This window comes from Carettochelys insculpta, chromosome 6 (genome assembly GCF_033958435.1).
Source record: "Carettochelys insculpta isolate YL-2023 chromosome 6, ASM3395843v1, whole genome shotgun sequence".
In the NCBI taxonomy this organism is placed as follows: domain Eukaryota; kingdom Metazoa; phylum Chordata; order Testudines; family Carettochelyidae; genus Carettochelys; species Carettochelys insculpta.
Genome location: NC_134142.1, coordinates 82,960,186 through 82,978,525, shown reverse-complemented (window position 1 = coordinate 82,978,525; position 18,340 = coordinate 82,960,186). Strand labels below are relative to the sequence as shown.

General features: G+C 41.1%; 1 protein-coding gene across 9 annotated transcripts in view; it reads right to left on the bottom strand.

Annotated features, from left to right (window-relative positions):
* CD44 (CD44 molecule (IN blood group)) overlaps positions 1 to 18,340 on the bottom strand; it is a 112,129-nt gene that overhangs the window by 44,340 nt on the left and 49,449 nt on the right. The gene's annotated exons all lie outside the window — the stretch shown is intronic.

The window sequence follows — 18,340 nt, the reverse complement described above, 5'->3', positions numbered from 1 at the left end:
TGGGGCTAGTGTAGACGTAGCCATAATAATGTTAAAAGTTTACGATCTTGTGGGGCCACATTACTGGCTGTCCAGGGCCGCATGCGGCCCGCGGCCCGCGGGTTGGACACGCCTGCTTTAAACATTACAGCATTTTTATGCATTCCATCCCACTCATAACATAAGGCAGAGAACTCAGGGCATTCCCACCTCTGCTATGTCAACTTGAGTTATGTCATGTGACTGAGGCCAGAAAAATAAAACCAGTCTCTTAGAAACACACTTGAGTGCTAGATGCTTATTGAGGTGTTCACCCGCTATCGCCCATTTTGCAGCTAGAAATGAGTTAAACACATAGCAATAGGCTTTCTCAGTGACACTCAGGAAAAGAAATAGCCTCTGAAGCAGCAAGTGTCACTGATTTCAGTGGTCAGCCACACCTTCTTCCTACACCATTTACTTACAGTTGAGATTTATACCACCACACTAATTGCATTACTCAGAAAATATAGCACTAATAAAGATCAACTGTTAAGAGAAATACCTCCTGCATCTGCAGAGAAGCAGGGAATTTAACCCTTTTCTAGATTAGCTCTTTCTTAGAAATGGAGACAGTTTTATAGAAAAAAATCATAATTCCATTTTTAAAATGTTACAAAGGGTACAAAAGAGAGATGGATGTAACAAGTTTGGAAAACCTATGGAACTCTAAAACAGGGCTTTTGCAGTACCAACCCAGGTAAAAAAGCAGAGACATTTGCCCACTGCAACCTTAAATGTCATTGCGTTACAATTGCCATGTCTGACCTAAGCATTGCACAAAGTCATCTCTCTCGGAATCACACTTCTATACCAGAATAACTTTTCAAGAAGACTTTGACTTCTTTCCAAAGGTGGAGGCTTACAAAAAACATCACTATGCTCCATATTTTTCTCTAATAAACATATGGCCTAATCCTAAATCTTTTATTCTATTTTTCCTCAACCTTTACTTTGGCAAAAATTGACTTATTTTTATGAATTTAAAGCTGATTTGGTCAGAATTATCTAAGGTAAATTAATGAAAGGTGACTGTAACTGAGTATCCTTGCAGGTGCTCATGGGATGTTCTTCCAGCCAGAATGACAAATTTATAAAAGTGATCTACTCCTTCACGACTCCTTGTCTCCTTCACAACTTTGCCTAGAATCTTCACCATCAGTCATACTACTCTCCTGCAAGCCCTCATCTGCTGTGATGATGTTAAACCTGATATTAACTTTCAGGTGAGCCAGCACCCAGACAATTATATCTTCATCTCACCTTGTTTTTACAAGAGATTTTACATTTTTACTGGCAGATAGCTGAGGGGGCGTGGGAGGAAGGAATTGCATAGAAGCCATCTGTTGATATCCCATTTTCTTTCAGCAAATGAGATTTTGTTGGAAATTATCCTTGAACAATAGTCAAGGATTCACAATAGCAGAAATTACTATATTCTTCTAGGGAAAAAAAGGTCAAAATATTGTGTCCTTGTATTTGACTGTCTCTGAAAGAGTATGAATATGATTGTCATGTCAAGAGACACTCATGACAGTTGTTAGATGCATAGGATTATGCAGATTTAACTGTAGGATCAAGGAGGACAGGATAATTTGGAAGGGACAAATCCACAACTAAAATATCTTCAATAAAGAGTGACAGACTTAAAAAAAGAACACAATACAGACAAGCACATATTTTCTTCTCTCTGTCTCATCAGGAAAAGTATAATAAATATCTTACTATAATACACAATTTTAAAAACGACCATATCTGTTCACTTATTCAAGTTATCCACAAAAAAATATTCTCCCAGAAGCACCTTTTATTTTATTCATTTTTTTTCCATAAATTCAATCACATCCTCCTGAAATCAGGAGGACTGACATTGATGGAGCGCATCCAGCACCAATGGGCAAAGAAGCTACAACAACAGTAAAAGAAGTAAATGAACTAGCCGCAATAATGGCAGATCACGTAGCAAGTGTAATGGGACATCTATGTGAGAGCAGGATGAAACAATGAGCTAAGATCCAATGCATTACCAGCGCCAGGAAAACAAAAGTCCCTGTCCAGAGGATATATACTAAGCTGAAGTGGAGTATGGGCAATAGGTATAAAGCTATTTTCTAGAAATCAGGTTTAGCCAAGAATATATCATCTCAAACACCAATAAATTCAAGAAAACAAAAATATCTGAAATACCCTAACACATTTAAAATATGTTTTCCATCTTTTAAACCTACATATTTGTAGGGCCAGTTCTCTGCCAAACAGATCAGGGTAGCCACATAATCCCATGGCAAAAGCCACTTTGACAATGTATAATATAACAATACAGAAAATTCATATTTGCCTTACTTGATATGTTACTGAGTTTTTGCTCCGGGAGGATATTGCATTTCTCACAGCCAGAAAATCAAATGCAGTTTCATAGTCTCTTCATGGATGTTGAGAAAAAGAAATAACTTTTGAAGAGGGGACTCACACTGACTCGTGCACAAGAAATCTCCCTTCCCAGCAGGCCTGGTGCCGGGGGGCAAGGAGGGTGTACTGCTGCTGATGTAGGCTTGCCTGGGTCCTAGGCCCTTTTCCATAGCACTGCTGTAGCAGCATGGTAGGACTGTGGGGAGCCTGGGAGCTGGAACTGTGGAGGTGCAAGGCAGGCGTGGGGCCTGGAGGTTGTAACCATGTGAATGAGTGGGGAGGGTAGAGCGACGCTGGAAAGAGAAGGAGGGAGTAAGCTCTGGGGGTAAAGCCAGGCACAGGACTGTGGGGAGTGAGGCCTGAGTGGGGTGGGGATGGAGGAACAGGGCTAGGAAGGGAAAAGACCAGTAAGGGCAGAGATGGCTGGCAGAGTGGGAGTAGAGTGGGGGGCAGTGAAGGACCCCTGAACTGGGGACAAAAGTAGACTGGGGCAGAGAGGGGAAGAGCTGAGCTAGACACAGTACTGCTGGGGGCTAAGCTGTGCTGGGTTGACGGGAGTGGCAGAGAGCAGAACAAGGGTGGGAGAGGCACTTTCAAGCAGGTGGCAGGAATAGGGTTGCAACTGATCAGGGGGTCCTCTAATTGAGAGGTAGCAGTGGGTGAGTGGAAGGGGCCTTGTGGCTCCATCTGAGGGAGAGGTCTGGGGGCCCATTGTGTTGCCCCAGGGCCTGTAATTCCTGCCAGTGGGCCTGCTTCCCAGACATTACTCTGGAGCAGTACCACTAAATTAAATGCCATGTACAAAGCTAAGTGAAAACATGCTGAATGTCAGATCTGATATCCAGCAAGGTCTGGGGAAGCTTGAAACCCAGTTTCAGGGGAGGCCAATGTCAGAGAGAAGTCAACCACAAAGGTCAGATTTAAAACCCATGCTGAAATCCAAATACACCCAAAAGAGGTGTTCAGATTCTGGGCTTTGTGCGGCTCCCCTCCCTCTCAGCTAACACTAGTCATGAACTCAAGTGGCTGTTGTCTGCAGAACTCTGGGGTGAGGGGAATGATCTGGCTTCCTCAGGTCACACTAAGAAAACATAATGAGTTTGTATATGAATTTTTGATAGTGTCTTTAAAATGTCATTGATGCACTAGTAACGCTAGCTGCCACAAGCTCAGAAAAGTGTCAGACTGGGAATACAGGCTTTATTTTTTTCAAAATAAAAATCCTGGGGTAAAGCAGGGAAATCTCTTTCCTCTTCTGAGCAGCCATATGTGTTATCATGCATTTCTGGAACCAGTGGCACATACAATTACCTGATCTAGAATAACAAAGTATCATTTGAAAGGCAGACCAACTGGCATACCTCATCTTTCCAGGGACAGTGCTGTATTTTCAGAGCCGTTCTTTACTGATCTACATTTATAGACTTAAATAGACATTATATAGAAGGATCACCAATTATTATCTGTACTAGTATGAGAAAGATGCTGTTCCAGATCATCGTAATTATCCCCTTCTGAAAAATATCCAGGTTTTACTAAATCCTGCACTGAGTCCTCACCATCTGCACTATCTTCATATGAGTCTACATCTATCACAATGAAGTTAAATACTCTAAGACCTTTTCATTTGTTGAGCCACCAAAGGTATCATTTTACCTATTGTTCTCACAGTAAGCCTAGCAGTCCTTCTGGGACTTATTTAATTTGGTGTGAGAAAGTGACTAACAGGGGTTGGAGGGAGAAATACGATGAAGAATGCATTCAGTGGGATGCTGTGTGCACTCAGCGCCTCTCAGGAGGAATATTGTTTATTGGGAATAAAATTTACTAATTTGGGAATAAAAGGAAAATTCAGATAACATGAGAAAAGGTGTCAAATTCTTTCAATGCAGTGTTCAGTCTTACATGATGCTGTTTATATGTGTTAGTTGTAATTTTCTTTCCGCAGCCAACTTACCAACCCAACCCTGATTGCTCTATTGGTGCTGCAGACCTTGTTTATCCAAGCGACGTCCGAGCCAGCATCTTTTATCAGTTAGTCACACTGGCATCAGATATTATTCAGATTGTTGTTTCACAATCGGCACATCAACACTCATCTGACCAACTGTCCTCCTTTATCCAGGCTTGGGACTGGCATGGAACCCTTAAAGGCGGCATAATGGATGGTTTGAATAAGAGAGGAAGACCCAACAGAGAATGAGTAGATGATATAATAGACTGGTGCAGAGCTAGTCTACAGAAACTAAGCTGCTCCACAGTGGGCAGAGAAATATGGAAGGAAATAGTGAGGGAGGCATCAGACATCAACAGACACTGAGCCCATGGTTGTTTTTGGTGCTGATGATGCTGTTTATCAGTGTTAGCAAGTTACTCTGAAGGAAGGACATTAGCTATGATCATTGATATGTTTTACCCTTGCTGAAAGAGGTGGGATGCTCCCCCTTGTGATCTGTGGAGTGCCATAACCAAGAAATAAATCTAAAAATTCAGGGATCTTGACTTGAATTTCCATGATTTGCCCCAGGATGTGACTGTCCATCTGCTATGATGATAGGTCAATGAATTATTTGTTATGAAACCAGCTCATTATTATTTTCAACTTTTGAACTTCTAACACTCAGGTTTTTTCCATATGGGGGAGATTCAAGAAAATTAATACAAATTACTTAAACATGTAAATTTAAGGTGAATTAATTACATTGCATTCAACAGTTGCATAGATGCTCCTTAGAGGAGGAATAGCTCTGTAGTTTGAGCATTAGCCTGCTATAAACCTCGGGTTGTGAGCTCAATCCTTGAGGGGGCCATTTAGGGAGCTGAGGCATATAGATTAAAAAAGGGATGGTACTCAGCCCTGCCAAGAGGGCAGGGGACTGGACTCAATGACCTCTCAAGCTCTATGAGATGTGTATCACCATATATTATATTATTCATCATTAAAAGGGCCTTAATTAAATTTAAAGTAAATGAAACAAAACCAAATAAAGGCCAGTTTAATTCTGAATAGAGTATCTACACAGTGATTTAATGCAATTTAACAAACCCACTTTATATTCATGCCTTTAGTTAACCTGTATCTATATTCCTGATTGTCCTCCTATGGCCAAGCCCATAGTCTTTCCCTTTTTGGGGGAAGGTTTTGGAGAAAGAGGAGGACACCAAAGAAGACCATCAGTTTTCTTTATCTTTACCACTGCTCTTTTCTCATCCATCCAGAAATTTGGTGGAGAGCAACCCAGCAATAAAAAGCATAGCAGCAACAGTAACAGAACAGGTAGCAGATACAGCAAAAGACCAAGGTGCAGAATGAACTTGTAATTTCCATCATGTTGTAAATGGCCATTTGGGAGTGCAAGAGTGTGATCACTTGGTTGACATATCACAAGGGTTTTGGGCTACAAATTAGCAAAATGTATTTATTGTTATTAGGGAGCACAGTATCCATGTCACTTTAAGCTTCCTAGCTACGCGATTTGTTCTTATACACATGCAAATGAATGTGCACCATCCAGGCTATAAATTCCCCAATACCCATCTCAAAGATGTTCTGGGAATGCCTCTTTAAGCTGCTCAAGGGAATAAACATATTCTCCTCCTGCTGACTCTGAGAAGTGTCACTGACTTGCTTATGGCTCCAAATCAACATTAAGGAAAAACAATGAGTCTTCAGAGCTTGCATGATCTGATTGCAATGCAATGGGGTGTTGCCATTAATGTTCTTGTTCATGACATTCTTCCTGTGTCCCATAGTGATCTGGGAAAAGAGTGTTCAGGGCAATTTGGAATTGGGCTCCACTTCTTTATGTTGCAGCAAATTAAAATTTCACCGGATGTAAAAAAGACAGAGCCCTGCTTTGCATTAAAGGAGCCCATTGTTGTAAATTCTTGTTTTAATTTCCCATTTATTGTTTCCTCTTGTTGTTTACTTCTTTTTGAACTGCAGACAAGTTCTTTAAAAGAGCCACAAGAAGCACAACCACTGCCACCACAGCTATTCCACTCAAGTTTTGCCATTGATTTTAATTGCATCAGCTTCGGGCCTTCAATCATGTCAGTTTTACAATGAATGATAAAAGAAAATGAGCCAGATGTTAAGCAAACTGCTAAATCAAAGTCAGATTTTCAGGTCAAATCCTACATTCATTTCTTCTGGGTAAAAAAAAAATCTACCAGGGTACTTAAAAACTGAGAAAGTGTAGCAGAACTTGGTGTCTAGTTATTTTACATGTTTGCCTCCTATCGTACCCTAATCAAATTGTATGAAGCCTCCCACCTGAGCACCAAGAGAAAGCCTTTCTGCATGCAGTCCAGCAAAATCAACATTACTAACGCAATCAACAGCATTAAAACCCACTCACATCTTGTTTTAGACGTTATTGATCTTCATTTAATGTGATGCTAATGACATGGATACTTAGCAAGATGGTATCTGGAATAAGAGATCATTCAGCTCATATAGAAGTGCTTACCTTCCCAGATGCTCTTCATTGTAAGCACCAACAACTATGACCCAAATAGTGTATGATACTGGCTTGAGTGGCAGATTTTAGTACAGATCCTTATTTCCTCACAAAGCAGACTGCTGAGGTCTGCATAGTTTGATTCATCCCATTATTGAGAGAGGGAATCCAGGACCTTTGGGTTTGTATCTGTTCTTGGAATCTTTTGTAAGCTGTGCGCAGAGGGTTGTGATCCAGGGTTTGTTCTGATGTCCGTTTCTACTAATCACTAACTCTATTTATAGGGCTTCTATTTGTCAGGATTCAATTATTTGTACTTGGGGGGCTCAGTTCTCGCAATTTTTTTGTTTCATGTAACAGGGAACTTGGAAATGGAAGAGATGCTTAATTACTTCTTTGTTTTGGTCTTCACTGAGAAGTCTGATGAAGGAATGCCCAACATAGTGAATGATAGTGGGAAAGGGGTAGGGTTAGAAGTTGAAATAAAAAAAGAACAAGTTAAAAATCACTAGATGTCTGCAAGTCACCGGGGCCTGATGAAATGCATCCTAGAATACTCAAGGAGCTAATAGAGGAGATATCTGAGCCTTTATCTATCATCTTTGGAAAATCATGAGAGACAGGAGAGGTTCCAAAAGATTGGAAAAGGGCAAATATAGTGCCTATCTATAAAAAGGGGAATAAGAATAATCCAGGAAACTACAGGCCGGTCAGCTTAACTTCTGTGCCAGGAAAGATAATGGAGCAGGTAATTAAAGAAATCATCTGCAACCACTTGGAAGGTGGTAAGCGAACAGCCAGGATGGATTTGTAAAGAACAAATCATGTCAAACTAATCTGATAGCTTTCTTTGATAGGATAGTGAGCCTTGTAGATAGGGGCGAAGCAGTAGATATGGTATACCTAGACTTTAGTAAAGCATTTGATCCGGTCTCACATGATATTCTTATCAAAAAACTAGGCAAATACAATTTAGATGAGGCTACAAAAAGGTGGGTGCATAACTGGCTGGACAACCATACTCAGAGAATAGTTCTTAATTGTTCTCAATCCTGCTGGAAAAGTATAACAAGTGGGGGTCTGCAGGGGTCTGTTTTAGGACTGGTTCTTTTCAATATCTTCATCAACGATTAAGATATTGGCATAGAAAGTACACTTATTAAGTTTGCAGATGATACTAAGCTGGGAGGGGTTGCAACGGCTTTGGAGGATAGGGTCATAATTCAAAATGATCTGGATAAATTGGAGAAATGATCTGAGGTAAAACAGGATGAGGTTTAATAGGGACAAATGCAAAGTGCTCCACTTGGGAAGGAACAATCAGTTTCACACATACAGAATGGGGAGAGACTGTCTAGGAATGATTACAGCAGAAACGGATCTAGGGGTTATAGTGGACCACGAGCTAAATATGAGTCAACAGTGTGATGCTGTTGCAAAAAAAAGCAAACATGATTCTGGGATGCATTAACAGGCGTGTTGTGAACAAGACAAGAGAAGTCATTCTTCCACTCTTCTCTGCGTTGTTTAGGCCTCAGCTGGAGTATTGTGTCAAGTCCTGGGCACCGCAGTTCAAGAAAGATGTGGGGAAATTAGAGAGGGTCCAGAAAAGAGCAACAAGAATTATTAAAGGTCTAGCGAATGTGACCGATGAAGAAAGGCTGAAAGAATTGGGCTTGTTTAGTTTGGAAAAGAGAAGACTGAGGGGCAACATGATAGCGGTTTTCCGTATTTAAAAAGATGTCATAAGGAGGAGGGAGAAATCTTGTTCTTTTTGGCCTCTGAGGATAGAAGAAGATGCAATGGACTTAAGCTGAAGCAAGGGAGTTTTAGGTTGGACATTAGGAAAAAGTTCCTAACTGTCAGGGTGGTCAAACAGTGGAATAAATTGCCAACAGAGGTTGTGGAATCTCCAACGCTGGAGATATTTAACAGGTTAGATAAATGTCTATCAGGGACCGTTTAGACAGTACTTGGTCCTGCCATTGGGTCAGGGGGCTGGACTCGATGGCCTCTCGGGGGCCCTTCCAGTCCTAGTATTCTATGATTCTATGTACAGACTGCACCTCTGAAATCTGGTACTCTCTTGTCTGGCAGCATCTGTAGTCTGGCATGATCACGGATATTGTGAGAAGAAAAAGTAGTGACTGGTGCAGGAGTCCCCATCGAGCTAGGAGCCAGAGATCCCACCAGCACCACGGAAGCATGCGGGGGCCTGGGGAAGAGCCCCCACTGGTCTGTAGCAGTGTTGGGACTGGGGCTAAAGCCTACAATGGTCCTGGAGCAGTGTGGGTCTTGGGCCAGATCTCCTGCTGCCCCACACAAGAGGAGCCCTTGCTGGTCCTACAAAAGGGGTTCCAGCTAGGGCGGTTCCAGGAGGCCATTGCAGGGCTTGGGAGCTGGAACCCCTTTCTGCTCCATGGCAGCCAGTGGGAAGCAGAGGCTGGCTGGAGCCGCATGGCAGCCACGGCTGTGGAGGGAGGCTGCAGGCTAGTGTTGCTGCAGCTCCAGATTGCAGCATTGTCTGTCAGCAGAAGCCCTGTACCTCCCCTTATCCAGCAAATTCTCTTGTCTGGGACCAGTCATGTCCCAAGCATGCCGGATAAGGAAGGTGCAACCTGTAGAAGTCCCAAATTAGAATTTTTTGGGGCTGTTTCTTTCTATATATTGAAATGAGTTCTCTTTTTGAAAGGTTTGCTCTAGTGCACTGTAATGTGGTACTATTTCAAACAGCACTGTGCAAAAGCACCTATGGAAACCTTTGCTTAGCACCAGAAGGACCAAATAAACCAATGAATTTGCTACATATTAGTGCACCTTAGAAATCTCACCCTGTAGACTACAGAAGAGCTTTGTGTAGACAAGCCCTGAAATCCAAGTAACCATTTCTGGTGTTTCTACCCTTGTTTATAGGCTAACACCTATTGATTGATTGGTTGGTTGCACTGGGAGTATTTTCCAAGAATTGATTAGGTAAATCCTAAAAGCTTAAGTCCTAAAAATTCTTTAAATCTGATGTCCATGAATTCATAATGTATGAAAATATCTGAATATGTATTAATCTGTAGACAGCTAGTGAACCTGCCATCTCTCATTTCAAGTTCTTGCAAGGTACACAAAATTTCATAGGGGAGATAATTACTTGCTTTGTTTCTTTAATGTGATGTAAATGTAAATGTAAATGGTGTACTATATTACCAGACCCAACCCATTCAGAGAACTTATGGAACTTGAATACTGTGTTTTTTAAAACCTGAAACCCAGGTGTAGAGCAGGGATGTTCATTTCATGCTCCCTATACTGAGTGATCATAGGAGTTAACATGTTGCTAATGCTATTCCTGGAATCAGGGTCACACACATTTACAGTCCTGCAGTGGCACAGCACCACCAAAATGCCATCATCCATCACGTCATTTTGCCAAATATGACTACTTTTGTGACTGGCATTGCAATGCTCTTCTTCACTAAGCCATGTCTATAGAGCTTAAGTAAAACATAGGAGATAAATGGAAAATTATTCACTTTCCTCGCCAGTAATCGTTGTTCTCATTGTTGCCCCATTTGGAAAGAATCTTGTGCTCAGCTCTTGTAACTATGCTAAATTTGCTTTGAACTTTTCCTCTGACTCCATACCACCAACACAAAGCATAATTCTCACCTTTGCTTCTTTGTTTTACCAACAGACCTCAATGATTTTTTAGTTGATATTTAGAACTACCATCATGCCAGCCCTTGATAAGCTGCTTTTGTTCAGTGACGTGATTATGCAGGAAGCATGCTGCACAAAAGAACGACAGGAAGAAGAGGCTACAAGAGAAGCTACAAGAGCCTAAAATGGTCCATGAAAAGTGGGAGCAAAAAATCAGTAGCAACAATTACTGGATTCTCTAACTCAGAGATTAATGATGTCCCAGAACCTGTACAGCCTGGTTACCCTGATGCCCTGGCACATCCACAGGTAAAGTATGAATTCCCTAATGGATCCACCAAAGGATTGCTTGGGCTTGGAGTGAAAAAACTGAGGCAGGGTGGGGTGGAGAGCTATGTCTTCTGCAGAGTGCTGTTGATGCTTTCACCCCTCTCCCCGGCTCTTTCAGAGTCTGGTCAATGGCACTGAGCAGGAGAAAAAAAAACTAACCAGGTTCCTATCATGCGGAGTTTCCCCTTCCATGCTGCTCTTCACATAGGTTACTTGACAGATCCTCTATAAGAAGTACTCTCAATAAAATTATTGTAATGTATTACTCTTGATAGCAGTGCTGGGGTGCTCTTCTTTGTGATCTGTCGCATGCTGTTGCAAGGGAATAAAACCAAGAATTTGTTGACCCTGAGTAGAGTTTTCATGACATTTCCCATGTAGGGAGTCCTCATCTGCTGTGATGATGGCTGGATGAATTATCAAGATTTTATTTAATGAGATACTACACACAATATTTTTTCCTCTTTACTCCTCTTACTGCAGATCATTTTTTATGTCTTGTGAAAAGAATACAGGAAGAAGAGAATAGACAGGGCCCTCTGTTCCATTCAGCACTATCACTGTTTTTTCCTGAGGTTGGGGTTGTGAAACTGATGAAGGACATGGATGGCAGTGATAATGCGCAATGAAACTGCAGCAACAGAAAAAGTAATAGCCGCAATAATGGCAGACCAACTAGCAGCAGCATCTTGCCATTTCAAATGCATTGTAAAGATTCACTTTGAAGAGCTAGAGTGTCACTTGTTACCCATATATGTCTCCAGATTAGATATGAGGATATAATATTATTGTTTAGCCCTTTGATCTTCTCTGTCTCACTTTCTCATGTATCTATACAGGCACTGTGATGCGTACAATCTGATTTTCCCATTCTAAGAACTATGTTTTGGTACTCTCTAAGGCTTAACTTCTAATTGGAATAAAGCCGTTCCCATTTTGTTTACCCTAAGCAATGTAAGTTATTAGCAACCCTGTGACATCCTGCCCTGGGATCATAAATTAAGGTTACAGAAAAGCAATAAACCTGCATGATCTAAATACTACATAATGGAAGCTAATCCTTAGGCTTCTCCTCTGTAACTGTAATTTTCCCCCATGCCACAGAATTGTCTGGGAGAAGATCGCTCAGGAAAATAGATAGCATAAAAGTAACAATTCTGACATTGGCTTTGATAGCTTGTGATAGAGAAACGTGAGATCCCTGCCAGTATAATTCACACAGTGCCTTGCTTTACTTAAAGAAGATGCTGTTGAGCAATGGATGACAGTTCCTGCCAGAAAACTCCACAAGTGGTGCACCCACAGCAGATTTACCAGGACAGTTAGTGCACCATCTTTTATATCCAGGCAAACCTGTCAATATTTTCACACTAGAGATGACTGATACAAACATAGTTTCACATATATATATGCACACAGTTGTTGATTTTTTAATAATCTTTCTCTGGAATTTCATTCAGCTCTAGTTTTCAGACCTTCCAGTGAAGGAGGAGTGTGAGAACACAAGAAGGACATCAGCCTTTAACATCAATGCATTTCACAAACAATGAAAAGAAAAGCAAACTTCCATCTTTGAGCCCCAGTCTGAGATTATACGTAGGTTTTGCAACAGTACAATAAACCATTCATGCAAAGAAAGAGGAAATCAAAAAGCCATGCTGTAGAGAAAGTCTTGCTCCACATCCAGACCTACCACTAGAAAATTAACTTTTGTGTTTCTTTTGAATGATGGACAAATCACACAAAACCTTATTTTAAACTTAACTGATCTATTGTGTCTCCATCTGATGATGATCACAAGGTGTGAATCTCACATTTTCTCAGGTGGCAGATCATATTAGTACAAGAATCACCCCCTCTTCATAAAACTTCTAAGGCTACCTTCAAGGATTTTTACTCTTCTAACTATTTTACATTACTTGAGTGATTAGGAAGGTATCTGCCATATCTATGGTGACCAGGGCATCTATTCATCTGTCTGTCTCTATCCAGCAAAGCACTTAAGCATATGAGTAACTCTAAGCATATGCTTACAATGTTGAAGCAAGAAAGGATAAAAGGCATCATTCTATTATCTTCTCCACCAGTCCAGTAGCATTGCTGGCCTTGCGTGAAGAATGCAAGACAAAATTTCAAAGAATAAAAAAAAGGAGATGTAATGGAACATATGCTAACAATGGATCTAGCAAAACACTCACATTTGGACTTGTCAATAATATGTAGTTAGTCAATAAAGAAATAATAAGAAGAGTAACATGATAAGCTTGAAGCTGCAGCTTTGCTTCCCAATGTACATAGCAGTTCTTGGACAATTCATTAGCTCTGCCAAAATCAATTATAGAAATTAGCATGCCATTCATAAAAAGTGTCCATAAACTAATTCTTGATGATGTATCTTAGATTTCTAGAATACCCTTTACCCATCCTCTGCTCTCAGATTTGATCAGCTGTAGGGTGACCATATCTCCCTGTTCCAAATACGAGACAGGGAGCTATGGTGGGGGGGAAGGAGGGTGGCTCCTCACAGCTCCATCAAGCCCAGGGGAGATGGGAAGGAGGTGGCAGCCACTGGCACTCCCCAGGAGCCCAGCGAAGTGGCAGCCCCCAGCGCTCCCCCAGAGCCATGGAGAAGCAGCAACCACCAGTGCTCCCCGGCAGCCTGGGGAAGTATGATCTTGGGGAAGCAACAGCAGCCAGCACTCCCTGGGAGCTCCAAGGACGCGGCAGCCAACAGCCCTCCTCCGGAGCCCTGAGGAAGCGGTCCGTACTCCCTTGAGGCTTCCTTGAGGCTCAGGGAAGTGACTCTCACCAGCGGCTGCACCTGCACAGCTGCTGGTGGAAAAGGTCAGCAGGGGACGGCCCAAATATGGTATAATTACTCCATCTTAAAAAATAAGTAGGGCTGCCTTTTTGACATCCCAAATGTGGGATGGATGGTCACCCTAATCAGCTCAAGTGTAGTTTGTATGCCAGGAAACAAACCTTAGTGATGAATCTAGAGTTAGATTGATTTCTTCTGTTCCAGAAAACTGGGTCAAGTGTTCTGGTTGAGCCAAGTGGAAAAAGTCTCAGGAAATCTCAACAAGAAACTCCTCCACCATATTAATTTCTCTTTCAATCAAAACCTATGTCCCTCCAAGCACATATAAGACTATACAAATAGTCACAAGGCGTCAGACCAATGGACCTTGAAGACCAGCATCCTGTTCTCTGACAGTGGATAGCGTCAGATGCGTCAAAAGAAATTAACAGCACAGAGCAAAATGATGTCCTGTCATCCAGTCCCAGCGTCTGGCAATTAGACATTTCTGAACACCCAGAACATGGAGTCATGTCCCTGACAGTTATGGATGATAGCTATTGATGATGCTATCCACCATGATCTTATTCTTTTCTGAACCCTGTTATACTTCTGGCACTCACAGCATCTTCTAGCAATGAGTTCCACTGGTTTGACCATGCACTGTGTGAAGAAATACTTCCTTTTGTTTATTTTAAAGCTGCTGCCTTTGACTTCATTGGGTGTTCACTGATTCATGTGTTACATGAAGGGGTAAATAACACTTCCCTATTCACTTTCTCCACATCATTCATAGTTTTATGGATCACCATTTTATGAGCTTTAGTTATCCCTTTTCCAAGATGAAGAGTCTGAGTCTTCTAAATTTTTCTTCATACAGAAGCTGTTCCATATCCCTAATTATTTCTGTTGCCCTTCTCTGTGCTCTTTCCCATTCTAATACATCTTTTTTGATATGAGACATCCAGAACTACATGTAGCATTCAAGGTGAGGGTGCACCATGGCTTTGTAGAATGGCATTATAGTATTTACTGTCTCATTATCTATCCCTTCCCTAACTGTTCCTAACTTTCTTAACACAGATAAAAATTCCACAAACTGTACAATTAAGAACTTCATCAAACACATAATAAGTGCCATTTTAAAAAATAAAGTTGATTTTACTTAACGTTGCTATCTACTACTGATACCCCATGGTGTGCAGGTACACTGAAGAGTGGAAGGCATTATAGGGAGCTGATTTTTACACATCTTGGCACAGTTATTCATGAGAACAAGCACCACTCGAGCTCTACTGAATACTACAGAAAAGGTTCCCACCTAATATTTTTTCAAGTACTCCAAAGCCCAAGAACCTTGATAAGCACAACACCCCTGTGGACATGCTGCAAACAACAACAAGCACTTGGAAATGCCATATATTTCAATATGCAGTACACAAGTAGGATGGCACCCCCCCGATCTTAATTCAGTCACTCTCTCAAAGCATCTTCTAAGTGAGTTATGACAGGATTTTGACCTCTGCTGCCTACCCACATGCTGATGAATCAAGTATCAGACCACATATATTTCTATTTCTCACATAAAATGTCTTCAAATGATGATGCCCAGAGTTATCTGCAGCCCTAAACAAATTAAATTGTGTTGCTTGGTATAAAGTGAATCGATATGACAAATGTAACATGAGAGATGTGCACCAAAGAGGCCACGAATCATTTCTAAACTTTAAACAGAGGTAACTAGACAAACCTTGTCCCTTGTCTTCTGTTGTCTCTTCTGATTACCAGTGAGTACCATCATACCACAGATTTCATTTCTGATTTAGCCACCCCAGAAAGCTGTTGTTTGAGATGTCATTCCAATGTTGAAGATAAGTACCTGGCTGATTGTTCCTTCCTAAGTGGAATACTTTACATTTGTCCTTATTAAACTTCATCCTGTTTACCTCAGACCACTTCTTCAGTTTGTCCAGGTCACTTTGAATTCTGACCCTATCCTCCAAAGCAGTTTCAACCCCTCCCAGGTTGCTATCATCTGCAAACTTAATAAGCATACTCTCAATGTCAATATCTAAATTGTTGATGAATTTATTGAATAGAACCAGTCCCAAAACTGACCTCTGCAGAAACTCACTTGTTATGCCCTTCCAGTGTGACTGTGAACCATTAATAACTATTCTCTGAGAATGGTTACCCAGCCAGCCAGTTGTACACCTAGCCCCATCTAAGTTGCATTTGATTAGTTTATTGATAAGAAGATCATGTAAGACTGTATCAGATGCCTTACTAAAGTATAGGCATACCACATCCACTGCTTCTCCCTTGCAAGTAATTGGAGGTACATATCTCCTAGAACTGGAAGGGACTCAGAAGGTCATCTAGTTCAGTACCTTGCCCTGTCAGAAGGGCCAAGCACCATCCCTTAGTGGCCTTCTCAAGGATTGAACTTGCAACACTGGCTTTAGCAGGGTAATGCTTGGACCACTGAGCTATCCCTCCCCCCTAAAACAGAAAGACTTATCCACAAGACTTGTTATCCTGTCAAAGAAAGCTATCAGATTGGTCTGACATGATTTGCTCTTCACAAATCCATGCTGGCAGTTACCTATCACCTTATTTTCTTCCAGGTGCTTTCAGATGAATTCCTTAATTTCTTGCTTCATTATCTTTCCTGGCGCAGAAGTTAAACTGACTGGTCTCTAGTTTCATGGGTTGTTCTTTTTTCCCTTTTTATAGATGGGCACTATATTTGCCCTTTTTCAGACTTCTGGAATCTCTAAAGTTATTACAATTAATTAGACTTACTAGTACTTTTGGGATGCTGTTCTTTGTTAGGATAACCACTGTCTTTTGCAGGAACACCATCAGTTATCACTGGAAACTCAGGTGTATCTTCATCATGCCCCTAATCAATGTGTGTTTTCATATAATCTGTGTGATGAAGAGTCAATCAACTGTAACTTTTCATTTGCTGAGCCACCGCTCCTGCTGTTCTCATCGTTAGTGTTTTCACACTGCAGGACACCTAGGTCTTTCATTTGTTGTTCTAGTGGAAGGGCAAAAGGACAGGAAACTGGAATCCTTGTGTAGTTCATCACTAAGTATAACTGATTTTGTAATCTTGGTATCTGATCACTACCACTGACTGCTCAAGGGAGGGTGAGTGTGCAATAGCACAATAACAATGAACATGGCAGCGAAGGTGGTAAAGACAACTTATTCACTTAGTGGCGGCTGTTCATGTAGCTGTGGCACCTCTGGATCTGGACACTCCTTTACCAAGCCCCAAAATGCCATTTGCTGTTACCTATTTTGAGCTTTGGTCCAGGCAAAGATTCCAGTTGTAAGCAGAAAAGGAGAATCCTCATAGAAAGCAGTGGAAGGACTATGTTATGTGAAATTTAACAGGGGTGTTATTCTAACATTAATGTCCAGGGTGAAAATAGTAGATTTACCCTGCCATGGTATTTTGATATTACCAATAAGCCATATGAAGAAGCAGATCCAAATCCCAGAAGCATTGTAGTACCAGCACATCAGTTTTATAATCTGCTAGCAATTCCACTCAATAAAACAATTAACTAAACATTTTAATATATGGGTAGGACAAGAGCATGAGTGTTTGGTGTCCTCTACTCACCAATAAAAACTTGTGGCCACGAGCACAGAGAATGCTCCCTCATACAGAGGAAGGATGGTTGGATTTTGTGGTTAAGTTGCCGAAGCAGGACTAAAGAAACCTAGCTTCCATCCACACTTCCTGTAGGATCTTGGGCAAGTCACTTAGTTTCTCTGTGTTTCAGTTCCTCTTTCCTAAAATGGGATTCATACAGCACTTCCCAATTAGTGGGGAGTTGGCGGGGGTGGAAATGTATGAATATTGTGAGACCGGCACATACTCTGAGGATGTGGGCCATGTAAGTGCTTACAAATATGAACAGCTAATAGGCACTTATCCAATAACAACTAAAAAACTTCTACCATATGTGCCTTAAAGTCAAAAGAAAAAGAAAACCTAGGAAGTAATAAAATATCTTCCATTTGACCATACGTATTTTGCTCTACACCATGCCTATTGGTTATCCCAGACCCAACTTTGTTTTCTCTAGGGCTTCATGTATGTAACTTAGGGCAGAATCTGGATGGTCTGCACAGAAATCCAGTCTCTATCTACCGAAAAAAGAAGCACCATAAGTGGAAGGTTGATAGAACTGATATTTTTAACTTTTTTGCCTACTATGGTAGGGTTATCAAATACAGTTTGCAATATATGATTTGCAAAGAAGGAATTCAACTGTATTTGTATTATAAATATCTTCTTATGCATGTATTATTTAATATGGATTCCACAAATTGATCATACTGGAAAATAGGTGAGATAATTTGAGTTTGAGCTCCACAGGAATCAAAATCCTATCCTCCTACACCCAATTCTGCACTTGCTTTTCCAGATGCTTCTGGTAAAATATTTTATTATGTTAATTTCTTTCCCCTGTACCTGTGACATTTCTTTATCACAGAAATATTTTTCAAGCTTTCGTTGAGCCTGATTCTTCTCCCAGTGAAATCAACCATAATATTCACATTGATTTTAGTAAGAGAGACATCAGGCTCTTGGAAACATCTACATCACCATGCTATGAAATTATTCCCAAAGGCAGAAAACCTG